The sequence below is a fragment of the Ctenopharyngodon idella genome, chromosome 21 (assembly GCF_019924925.1).
Source record: "Ctenopharyngodon idella isolate HZGC_01 chromosome 21, HZGC01, whole genome shotgun sequence".
Taxonomy (NCBI): Eukaryota; Metazoa; Chordata; class Actinopteri; order Cypriniformes; family Xenocyprididae; genus Ctenopharyngodon; species Ctenopharyngodon idella.
In genome coordinates this window covers 6,969,653-6,983,251 of record NC_067240.1, presented here as the reverse complement: position 1 = coordinate 6,983,251, position 13,599 = coordinate 6,969,653, and the positions used below count along the sequence as shown (strand labels likewise).

The window sequence follows — 13,599 nt, the reverse complement described above, 5'->3', positions numbered from 1 at the left end:
ATGCTAGGGTGCACTTTATAAACCCATTTTTTTCTATTCATAATTCTTTTCATCCGTTTTATCATCACAAATCACAAGTTCTTATAAAAGTATCAAAAATCTATCTATCTTTAAATTTGTCTTCAACAAGCTTCATGATTGAGGTATCATTCATAACTGTAGCCAAAGTCTCTTCCAGACAAGTCATTTCACTCGGCGGCCATCTTTGAAACGTTTCTCAGGCAGCTATTTCAGTCATGCGAGTACAGCTCCTATCTCTTTGAATGGGGAAAAATCAAATTCTCCAAAGCTGTTCACCAAGCTAACAATTAAATTTCCTATTTAAAATCACCAATGAAATCTGACAACAACTGTCTCATAAATTGTTTCTAAATGATCAAATCATGACAAAAAAAAAATGCATTTTTCAGGCTGGACCAGCCAATGCTACTGTTTCAGTAGCAACCGGAGCTTCTAACAGCAGCTGCAGTGACACAATGAATTTATCAATTGACAATTGGCTCTTGTATTTAGAGGGCAGGACTTATTCTGCCATATTGCGCGTTGCACTTTCTCCCATTCATAATAATATGAGTGCACCGTCTTTGTAAATCTGAAGTCTTTGCTGTAGCACAAACAAGCTGAGACGTGTCACGCACAGAAGTTTATGGGTTTATTCAAAACCCCCAACTGAACGGATGAGCAATAATAATACTGATGCTTGCCTAAGAAACTTCAAGACAGACCAGATGTCCCAATCCAGTCTGAAACAAATCTGCATTAATTATTAATGTGCGTGCACAAGTGTGTTTTTATGATTTAATGTGATATCCATGTCCACAATATGAGACAGACAAAAAGGAGATCCAATGGGGAAAAAAGGTGTTTTCTGGTCAGTAATGGAAAACTCACCTCCAAGGTAAGACAATAAAATTCCCCTGAACCTTTTGCCTCTCCAAGTGGTCATTGTGGTGATGTTCCATTTTCGGAATGGCAAGGGAACAGCTCACAATCACTAACAGAAATGATTCATTTCCAAACTATTTTACAATGATTCCCAAATGTTTCAATGCTCAAAAAAAGAAAAACAAAAAAATACAACAGGGGGGAATGGAATTTGGATATTAAGTAATGGCAATATCCTTTCCAACAGTATTACTCACAAATTTTGTGGAACTGTTTAGTCTAGTCTTCTAGAATAAGCTCTGTTGGTCTACTCTGGAAGCAAACTGATCAACAATGTTTAAATGGTGCATATTAAATAGAATATCAGCATGTTAAACATTTAAATGCACTGGTTTACAAGTTCATAAGAACATAAACAGCTAATATATTTCCACATAATCACTTTTACAGTCACATACAGAGTACGAAGTCTGAGCTGGGCTACGGGCTAGTATGGTTTGAATCATGGGAGCTGTTTAGGTGGTCTGATTCACACAGAAAAACTTTATTGGTTTGTTTGATGTTTGAGATGAAAATATTGGGAACCACGATCACTTAAGAATCTCTCTCACACACAAACCCAAAACCAAAACCCAGTAAACCCTCCCAATATTAAGGGGCACCATCTACATCTTGATATTCTGAAAAAATAATAAATGTACATAATAATATACTTCAGCTACATGAAACCATATGAAATTCCTTAACAGAAATTACACTGCAAAATGTAATTATGTAATATTTTGAGAAGTGGAGAAATCACAGATAATCATAAAATAATCATGATCCACAACTTGGCATTGAATTTAATAGACTTGAAACACTGACTACATTAGCTTGTTTTCAGACAAGACTTGCAGTCTTTCCACATCACACCATTTTTTTCTGCTGCATGTTGCCCAGAACTAATGGGTGTCATTGGAGTTCCCTCCAAGATAAAGAATTTTCCCACGCTAGAGAACCTGCAGCATTCAGCCTACTGAGACATTGACTCTGGAGTTTGCTCTTTCTAAACTCTAAATGAAGGTTTCAAAAGTGATTTTAAAGTCTATCATTATGCCGTAAGTATAGAAGCTTGTTTCCGCCACCGAATAAAAAATAAAAAAGGTAATTGCAACATTTTCTCTCACAATTCTGACTTTTTTCTCTCGCAATTGTGAGTTTACATCTTGCATTTCTGACTTTTTTTCCTCAGAATTTTGTGATATAAACTCACAATTGCGTGTTATAAAGTCAGAATTGCGAGATAAAGTTAGAATTGTGTGATATAACTTGCAATTGCGCGTTTTAAAGTCAGTATTGCGAGATATAAACTCATAATTGTGAGTTATAAAGTCAGAATTGCTTGATATAAAGTCAGAATTGAGATATAACCTCACAATTCTGAAAAAAGAAGTCAGAATTGTGAGAAAAGTCAAATGCGATATATAATTGCGAGATATTGCAAGTTTATAACTAGCAATTTTGAATTTATAACACAATTCTGACTTTATAACTCGCAATTGCGACTTTATATTATGCAATTCTGAGAAAAAAAAATGTCATAATTTCGAGATGTAAAGTTGCAATTGAGAGAAAAAAAGTCACAATTATCCTTCATTGTTTTATTCCATGGCAGAAACAAACTCCCATACATAGAATAACCTTTAAAAGTCATGATGTGATATAATAACCTTTAAAAGAACTATGATGACGTAATAGAAACTTTTAATGAACTTATGATGTCATAGAAGAACCATTTAAGGTACTATGATGCAATATGAGAACCTTTAACTATTTAATGTTTGTTTATCTAGCCTATGTGCTAATTCTTGGTAAAGGAAAAACTTTATATATACATATACATTTTTATACATAAATACATATTCACTATACTGCCAAAAGTTTTGGGACGCCTGCCTTTACGTGCACATGAACTTTAATGACATCCCATTCTTAATCCATAGGGTTTAATATGGAGTTGGCTCACCCTTTGCAGCTATAACAGCTTCAACTCTTCTGGGAAGGCTTTCCACAAGGTTTAGGAGTGTGTTTATGGGAATTTTTGACCATTCTTCTAGAAGCGCATTTGTGAGGTCAGGCAGTGATGTTGGACAAGAAGGTCTGGCTCACAGTCTCCGCTCTAATTCATCCCAAAGGTGTTCTATCAGGTTGAGGTCAGGACTCTCTGCAGGCTAGTCAAGTTCCTCCTCACCATACTCATCCATGTCTTTACGGACCTTGCTTTGTACATTGGTGTGCAGTCATGTTGGAACAGGAAGGGGCCATCCCCAAACTGTTCCCACAAAGTTGGGAGCATGAAATTGTCCAAAATGTCTTGGTATGCTGAAGCATTAAGAGTTCCTTTCACTGGAACTAAGGGGCCAAGCCCAACCCCTGAAAAACAACCCCACACCATAATCCCCCCTCCACCAAACTTTACACTTGGCACAATGCAGTCAGGCAAGTACCATTCTCCCGGCAACCATCAAACCCAGACTCGTCCATCGGATTGCCAGATAGAGAAGCGTGATTCATCACTCCAGAGAACACGTCTCCACTGCTCTAGAGTCCAGTGGCGGCGTGCTTTACACCACTGCATCCGACGCTTTGCATTGCACTTGGTGATGTAAGGCTTGGATGCAGCTGCTCGGTCATGGAAACCCATTCCATGAAGCTCTCTACGCACTGTTCTTGAGCTAATCTGAAGGCCACACGAAGCTTGGAGGTCTGTAGCTATTGACTCTGCAGAAAGTTGGTGACTTCTGCCCACTGTGCGTCTCAGCATGCGCTGACCTCTCTCTGTGATTTTACGTGGCCTACCACTTCGTGGCTTAGTTGCTGTTGTTCCCAATTGTTTCCACTTTGTTATGATACCACTAACAGTTGACCGTGGAATATTTAGTAGTGAGGAAATTTCATGAATGGACTTACTGCACAGGTGGCAACCTATCACAGTACCATGCTTGAATTGAGTGAGCTCCTGAGAGCGACCCATTCTTTCACAAATGTTTGTAGAAGCATTCTGCATGCCTAGGTGCTTGATTTTATACACCTGTGGCCATGGAAGTGATTGGAACACCCGAATTCAATAATTTGGAGGGGTGTCCCAATACTTTTGGCAATATAGTGTGTATATATATATATATATATATATATATATATATATATATATATATATATATATATATATATATTTATTTATGTATATAAACGTACAGTATATATAAAAATCAGGGTATGACAGTCTGCCCTCTTACCTAGGAACACTTAAATTCTGAATTCAAGAAGGCTCACACTGACACACAGAGTTGTAAAATCAACTGTGCAGTGCCACACAAGTGCTGTAACTCACATTTATATGGTGAAAAACAGCAGAAACGGAGAGAGTCCATGGGGAGGAAGCACTGAGAAGTGGAATAGGAGGGCAGAGGAGGCACAAATCTCCTGCTGTGGGAGGTGATGATGGGTATGAGAGCACAACGAGGTGGAGGTGATTTTCACACTTCGACGCATGTTTGCAGTCATGTACACACACAGACACTCAGGGGGTCATATTCACTCTACCAAACTAAATCACACATGCATGCACACTGCTATAGAAACATAAACACAAGGCATGTTACAATACAGCTGTGAAATTGCAACTAATGCATATGAAAATGAGCTAAGTTTAATATCTGCAAATGGAGATGTTAAGAAAAAAAAAGGTAAAACTCTCTAGTAATCTCACATGTATCTCCTATCTAAAGATCTAAACAATGTGCTCAGATTTGAGAGTATAATAAAGTCTGTAATTAAAATTCCAAGAACTTTCACAAACACATACAGTATAGTAAGGACGTAGGTTTAGGTACATTGAGATCCAAAAGAGAAAATCTCAGTTTTTCTGGTATGCTGACAGCAAAGCCACCCTGATCCTCCACAAATACACAAACTCTATCTCCTAACAAACACGCAACATTCAGAGAGAAGAACGCACAGAGAGAACAGCCAGAACTGACCCTGGACCTGTGTCTGCTAGGGTAAGCTTTCCAAAAATATTTTTAAAGCTTTGTTTATTGACTCTCTGAACTGTTTACACTTAGGTTTCCATCCATCTGGTGCTTTCACAAATATTCATAGTTTGAGGGTTTGACTTTTCATTTCATTTTTTTTTTTTTTTTTTTTTTTTTTTTTTAAATCTCTTTATAAAAACCTCATATAAAACACAGACTTTGAAACCTATCATGAGTACATTTTTTAAAAATAATTATTTCTTTAGGTTTAGTATCATAATATCTTTATTTACCCTTTATTTTAGTTATAAAATATATAGGATGTAATACAATATGAATCATGCATATTTCCAGGAATTTTAGAAACAAAATCTGGACAGCATGAAAGTATTTATTAGTACATGCGTCATTAATATGAATAATTATACAGGCTTAATGGACAGGAGAACATGAAATCCAGCTGGACCAAATCCTATAATGATCTAAACAGAGCCAGAAATGTTCAAACATGAAATCAAACTATACTGTATACATCACACAATCCAAAACCATGTAAATATACGAAACTTCACAAGGGCTATAATATTTTGCCTTGAGCGACCCCAGATGTTCTGTACTGACGTCTTATAGACTACGGCTACTTATAACGATTCATATTATCTGTGTGACACAGTGCTGATTTAATCTCAGAAGCTTGAAAACACAAAACCAATCATGAGTGTTCAGGCCTGTTTCAAAATAACATGTGCTGTACAGAGGAACAGCAAATTATAATTTCAGTGGGGAAAAAACAAGACCGTTTTTCTAAAGATAAGGTTAACAGCACTAGCATTTAAAAACTTGACACATATTAATGTAAACCTTTGAATCACTCCCTATATTAGTGGCATGTCTGTTAAAGCCTGACAGCCTGATGCAGGCCAGAATCTCTAGAATCAGTTTCCCTGATGACCGTTTCTCATGACAGGACCTTTGAGAGACACTCCAGCCCACTGGAGTCTTCACGAATGCAATTAAGACACAAGCTTCTGAGATAAGTTTCACAATATTAAGCACCTACACATGGAAGAAATACTACAAAAACTTATGAAAAAAAAAAAAAAAAAAAAAAAAATACTATAAAACTATAAAAGTCTGATTATACAATATGAATTTAAGAGAATTCTTCTTAACATTGGAAACCTTTTAAAATTATATTTAGAATGGCAGGTGCTACACAAAGCAATTGTGATTTTACAACTCGCTATTCTGACTTTTTTCCCCGTGCAATTCTGACATTTTTCTCAGCGCAACTGCGACTTTACATCTCGCAATTCTGACTTTTTCCCCCCTCGCTATTCTGACTTTTTTCCGTGTGCAATTGCGACTTTATATCTCACAATTTTGACTTTTTTCCACGCGCAATTGCGATTTTACAACTCGCAATTCTAACTTTTTTCCCCTCACAATTGCGATTTCATAACTTCATTTCCCCTCATAACTGCACATTTAAATCTTACAATTTAGACTTTATAACTTGTAACTGTGAGTTTATCTGAGAAAAACAAGTCAGAATTGTGATAAACTTGCAATTCTGATATTCCATAGATGTGAGATCCGTAGCTCCCATAGATGTGAGATCTGTCCAATGTCAGAAAGTTGTGGAAACTATTTTTACAGTTCAGTTTAGAAAAAAAGAGAGATCTTTTTGGACTGGAGAGGATGTTTGGAGCTCTGACAGTTACAGTAAGTTTTCATATTACATCAAACTCTTATCTCAAAAGATCAAGGACAATTTAATTTGATATGACTCATTTAAAATATTTACTCTTAATAAACGTAATAAAATAAAACAATATATTTAACTATGCATTCCTCCTTTAAAAGCCACCATAAGCTAATCAAAGAAATCAAAAACTTTATTTTTATTTCTGCATTGAACCTGATAAACTGCAAGTGAAACTTTATTTCTATGGATTAGGGGGACCTTCTGTGACACAGATGTTTTCATGCAGTAGATTATTATTCCAGAATGCCATGCCACTGCAGGCTGTTACATCATTTACTATTAAACATTCTCTAGGGGCCAGATTGCTAAGATAAGATCACATTGAAGAGCAGAAGAGGATGTGGGGCACTGCAGTGTGGTCAGATTGCTTCGATGGTGTGCAAGTCTCAGGAAGGGAAGGATCCAGATGTGAACCCAACCTCAGGAGGCTTAAATATGGATGAAATGGATTAGTTCAGGTTGAGTCACTCAGAAACAACCAGACTTTTAACCAAATCAATGTTATGTAAGAGAAAAAGCGAAAGAAAAAGAATTAGCATTCCACGGCACAAGGTTCAATACATTTTTTTGTAAGTGAACAGAAGTCGTCTCATTACATTTATTCAATATCACCTATTGATTAACACAAATGCTCACACTCACTTAAGCACCTGATCTCGACTCCTGAAAGCGTTTCAGTCCTCAAAGAGCAGGTGCATTTACTTGCAGACGAAAAGGAAAAGTTTAGTTATTCTGGCATGTTAAAAGGGCTTACAAGTCAGCAGCAAAAAATGAGCTGGGAGTGTTTTGTTTAGATACATTAGTGTGGAAAAGGAAACGTCTTGATTTCTGCAGCCTAAATGATAGATGAAAATTATGGGAACTCCATGAATGAGAAGTGAGATTCCAAAGCCATGTCCGAACAAAAACAGGTGCATTAACAGTGAGTAACATTCACTTTTAAACAGAGATTTTACTTGACTTGTCAGATGTTATTAGTGGGTACGGTAGCACCTGTGCTTTCATAATGTTGTGTTTATTTAATTTCCCACGCGGATGGGGATCCAGTTACCAGGAGAAAATCAGGTCTGGATTAGCGTGACCCTAGCCCCACTTGCTGGGCTCTGAGAGATCTCTAATTACCTTATAAACAAACAAAGTAGAGACCTGGAATAAACACACACAGACAGTTCACATGGAGGAAATAACATTACATTCTGGCTACACTGAGAAATGTACCATGGTACGTGGAGTCTATAACATCAGTTCAGTTCAAATCAAATTCTATTTGAATTTTAAATAAAGGCTTAAAATAAAGGTTCCAAAAATAAAGGTGCCTATGAAGTTCCTATGATGTCATAAAATAATCTTTTTGAGTTCTCTCATACAGAGTGCAACAGCTTTACCACCAGCTCAGTTCAAATCAAAAGTAATCAGATTACTTTTTTCAAGTAACTAGTAAAGTAGTGCATTACTTTCAAATTTACAATGAAATATCTGAGTTACTTTTTCAAATTTACAATGAAATATCTGAGTTACTTTTTCAAATAAGTAACACAAGTTACTTTGATTTCCCATATATTGACTCACAGCTCTCCTGTCCCCATGCTGAGAGAAATTGGGAGTAAGTGTAGAGGTGTTGTGTGCGCTGTGTGAACATGATGGTTATTGTAGCTTTAGACTAAATGTGAGTATTAGGGGTGTATTACGGATTTACATAGTCGAATCAAATTCGAATCAGATTGCCTATATTCGACTGATAGTCGAATCATATGTGTGTGTGTGGGGGGGGGTTGCTTGAAAAACAGCAGTCCACTAGATAGTGCGCACAAACTCTTTCCGCGCTCAAGGCCAAAGGATTTTAGGCTACTTTGAAAGTAAATTTTGAAAGCAAATAAATTTGCAGAATTGAATTACAACAGAATATACCATTCTAATAAATAAAAATAATTTAAAAAATGAAATAGTCATAATCAAGTCACAAGTGCAAAATTATTAAAATAACGAAAGTATTGCCAGAATTGTCTTTTTAACTGCAGAGACAATAAACGCTAAACTCAAGTGTCAGTCTTTTTAGCTTAACATTCACAGCATCCACAAATCAAATTAGAACTGGCTGAAATGTTTTGAAATCACTTGTACCCTACCTGACTGAGAGAAAAAAATCCAGTCTTTCACGCGATCTGCCTGTGTCTTTTCAAATAGCGCGCTAGTCAACTCGTTAACGTTGGCTGGCAGAAGCGTGCCGCAGTGTTTGTCGTTGTTGAGTGGTAGCTTGCATCTTATGTTTTTTGGATCATCTTTTACTATTTCAAAGTGCATCCAATTCTACACTTTTAATTTTCTTATCCCAGACATTGTTAAAGATTTAATCCCTGTCGCCAAGATGCTCCTCTATCGGTCACGGTTCATGGAAAGTGAAACTTAAATCTGTCACACGGGTGGTTGGATTTATTCACGCACATTAAAAATATTTATTTTTTATACACATTTCTTTTTTTTACAGCATTATCATAGTAGGCTGTATATTAACCTATTGGGAGAGAACCAGTACATCTATGTAAAATCAGATATTGAGCACCCTCCTATCTCGTTTCATAATACCTCTGCAAAGATTCGACTGTGAGATTTGTAGTCGAATCAGGCTCCTCCTATCGAAGCATCGAATCGTCGACTATTCAGGGTCACCCCTAGTGAGTATGTATTTACTCATCTCACTTGCACAAGAACAGATTCAGTATTCCTCAAAATGAATAAAAACAGTAAAATGCAAACTCAGAATATTACGCAAACCTGCAGTAATTAAATGTTAAATTACACAAATATACTTTATGTATTTAATCTCACTTTATTAACCAATATCTTTGTTGCTGACCTTCGATGATCCAATTCAACCATACTAATAAGCAAAAATAGCTTTAGATAAACATCACATTTGTGTTTCATTTTTGTTTTATAGCTGAAGAGTGTTAAACTTTCTTCCCCTATGTCGTATTCTTCTGCGGCAAGTTTGTGTTCGGAACGACCTGAAAGTCTGGTAGCGTGTGATCCTCAGTCGTTCAGCATACAATGCCGAGTTTTTCTTTGTAACCGCTTTAAGTAGACAAGTGATGGCTAATTGTTTGAAAGTGTTCAGACATGTACTGTATTATTCCAGCTTTAAGGGAAGGTAATTGCAAAGGCGCTAATGAATCATGCACAATAAGACCAGGAATGTGAATCAACAAAATTAAGTGGGGTCATTTCAAATCCATGATGACTTTAGGCTTAACATAGCTCTTGAACTTGATACTTTCTATTTAATACTCACAGATATATTTTCCAGACTATCCAGCCAAGTACAGCACAAAGAGTCATCAACATTCACAGCTGGAGATCACAGGCTAACAAACGCATAACACAAATCTCAATTTCCTTCATAATTAACATCCACATAATTGGCCAGGAGCCTAAGCCATTAGCAGCTGCATAAGGAGGGCGGTCGTATTATTTCATGAATTCATGGTGGGCATCTCTCTCCCCTTTTCCTGAGCAAAAACCTCTACAGCTGGAAACTGTAAATTACACAGACCTCCATTAATGTTTGACGATATATAATGAGTGTACAACTCAGCGCAGGCTTTGTGTACGTGTGTGACTGTTTGAAGTTTCAATGTTACACGTGTAAGGGTCTTATTAGAGCCTAGATGCCATTGCATCTTATATTGTATTTCAGTAAACTCCCTTTGGTTGAGTTGGGCCTCTAAAAACTGATTTGATCTTAGTGCTTTTTTTAATGCCAAGTCTAAGTATGCATGTTCAGGGGGGTCTAATTGTTTTGATGGTATTCTGACGCAGAGGGCCACTTCACCTTCTCTACTTTAATGCTTAGAAGAATCTTGATAATGTGGCACAGATCAAGAGCCTGAACACATACACACACAGACAAAAACGACATTCCTCCACACTGGCCCCAGATGTGGTTCCTCGTTTTTCTTGTCTTCTCTCACTGCAACACCACCCACAGGTCTTTTATAAGAGTAGGGAGTTGGTGTGCCTCTGGTAACCCACTGGACTGAAGTCTTTTTTTCCCCCCTCATGATTTAACATTCATGTTAAATCACAGAAGTGCTGGTGCTTGTTTAGGTGTAACTGCTTGGAATCGAGCCTGACAGAACCAGCCTGCCAATGCAAAGATCTGCCTGTCAACATTTCAGGCATGTTGAGGTGATGAGAAATAGAAACGAATTCAGATTGATGGTGTAATGGGCATTTAGCTTGTCTGGAAACCCACGCTGGCATGGGCACCATATAATCCAGTTATTGTCAGAGACTTTTTCTTTTATTATGCTGATTAAAATCATTCATATGTAAAGTAATTCATACGGCAGGGTGTTTAACAGTTGAAGTTCACATTTCACTTCAATTTAAACTGTGCTGGTCAATTACTTTAAACTACAAACTGAAGCTGATAAACAGTGTGCAACTGTGACACTTTAAATATATACAGTATTATATTTTAAAAAAAGAATGTCAAATTTAAGTTATCGGAGGAAATGAGGTGAGTGATAAAATTAAAAATAAAATAAAAATAATAATATAATTATAAATTATATATTTATCTAATTATAAAGAACAAAATATTACAAAATAGCAATATAAAATTTAATAATATAATATAATGTAACATAACATAATGTAACATAACATAATGTAACGTAACATTCAATAACGTATTGTAACGTAACATACAAAACTTTGGAGGTGGAGGTGTACCTTATATATAATATAATATAATATAATATAATATAATGTTATATTATATTATATTATATTATATTATATTATATTTCATAACATACAAAAATTTAGAGGTGGAGGTGTATCTTTCATATAATATGATATGACTGATATATGATATGATATATGTGATATGACATATGATATGATATATGTGATGTGATATGTGATATGACATATGTGATGTGATATGACATGATATGTGATATGTAATATGATATGATATATGATATATGATATGATATGATATATGATGTACAAAAATTTGGAGGTGGAGGTGTACCTTTCCTAGCCCTCTTGTTTTCCTATTCTCTCTGTCAAGGGTATTTGTACAGTGATTAGATGTCCCGACAATGCAGTGGAATTTTGCATAACTGTGTAAATATATACCAGGTCACGAATTTGTAAGGGTTCGCAGTTTTAACTGGTATATATCAACCACATCTAATGCACATCAATGCTTTTAAAAAATGAATTCTAAGAAAATTCCAGAGCAAGACTGGCAAGCTGGAAATGTTTCGGGAAACCTGAGATATTTGAGAAATACAATCTCCGTGTTGAGTTGTTGCTTTGGCAATCCTTCTTTCTTTTTTGCTCTGCCTCTCACTCTCCTCTATTGTTTTCACGTCACTCCTGTTTGCAATAAACAGCTCAAGAGAGGAATCTGGACCTGGAGCAGGCCAACTTTAGAACAGAAATCACTTACGATCTAATGTCATTCTGTGGAAGTATGCGTTGACTGGATCTGTCTACCGCTTAAAAAAAAAAAAAAAATCTTGTTGGTTTTGCCTGTCCAATGTTTACGATATGATATGTGATCAGAAACTGCTTCGTTGTCTCTCGCCATAGACCAGCCAAGAACTGGAGGCAAACACATGGGATCAGCATGTGGAATTATTTGGAAGTTGTTCAACATAGCAAAATATGAAACAGTGATCAGGCGCTACTATTCCAACAATCATTCAAAGCTTTATTTATAACATTATACCTCACATGAAAGCCATTTTCGCAAAAGCTCATGTTAAACCCATGAGAATATGTTGCAATATTTGGGAATCACCAAAATCTTCAATAACATCAGTTTGACCTCCATTGCAGTTCTCAGTGTCTTTCAAATATCAACACCTGGGGTCCGCATACAATCTCAAGCCCCATGTGTTATAATAAAACCGATGTTTGGGCTTTATGTAACTCACTTTATGTAATCTATGGCAACACTGCAGCAAGCTATCTGTCAAAACACATACTTATGTATAAACTGTTCATCGGCACAGAGGTGAACCAAATGTCTGTCATGGTGCGCTGGTTACTCAAGCGAGCAGTGAGAACGAAAGGCCTCGCCAGAAAGTTCAAGAGAGGAGAACGGCTGTCGGAAAATACTAGTGTTATGTCTCCAAAACACATTGCCCTCTGGGAATACTGTTACAGGAAGGCATAAATTACAAAGAACAGTTACCTCTGAAAAGTGCTTGGATATCTTTTTGTTTTTTAATATTTCTTCTTCCAAATGTCATATTTGGAGGAACTTCCTACCACTGCTAAAAATATCTCTGTCAAACCACAGGATGCTTTGCAGACCTGAGAAAAGTGCCTTTTATCACGAATTGCAGATAATCTTTAGACGGAACTGCACTTTTTCATGAAAAGGTATAATTCATCTTGTCCTTTTTTTCCACTGGAGTAAAATGTTTTTCCCGTTACGTTTACTTCTTTCATTTTCATCCCCCTTCATAGTCCAGTTTCAGCCGCTACAGTTGCCTTGAGACTAACATAAACCCAATAGACTGAATTGATTTTGGCATTTATGATATAATTGTACTAGGTACAGAGGACAAGGCAATTTGTCTTGAAAAAGGATATTACTCCAAAGACGTGCTGTGCACAGGTCAGCGCCTGTGACGCTCTGATCAGGCAGCTTTTCTGTAAGAGAATAATGCTGGATCAAATCTTTAAGCTCCTGAACTGTCTAGTCATCTAAATGTTGACCAGCCAAAGTTTAGTTGGTCTCCATGGTGCTCTTTACAGTGGTCACGCACAAGCCATGGAAAAAAGCACTTGTACAATTCTGTGTAAGAGAATAAAAATGCAAGTACGCTTCTCGGTTATGCTGTCTCAAAAGCATCATTAAAACAAGAGAGGAATTTACACTCTTTAAAGTGTCTTCAAACTAAT

The 13,599-nt window shown here is 36.5% G+C and overlaps 1 protein-coding gene across 1 annotated transcript in view; it reads right to left on the bottom strand.

Moving 5' to 3' along the window:
* Positions 1 to 13,599, bottom strand: part of LOC127504322 (collagen and calcium-binding EGF domain-containing protein 1-like) — a 64,878-nt gene that overhangs the window by 20,822 nt on the left and 30,457 nt on the right. The gene's annotated exons all lie outside the window — the stretch shown is intronic.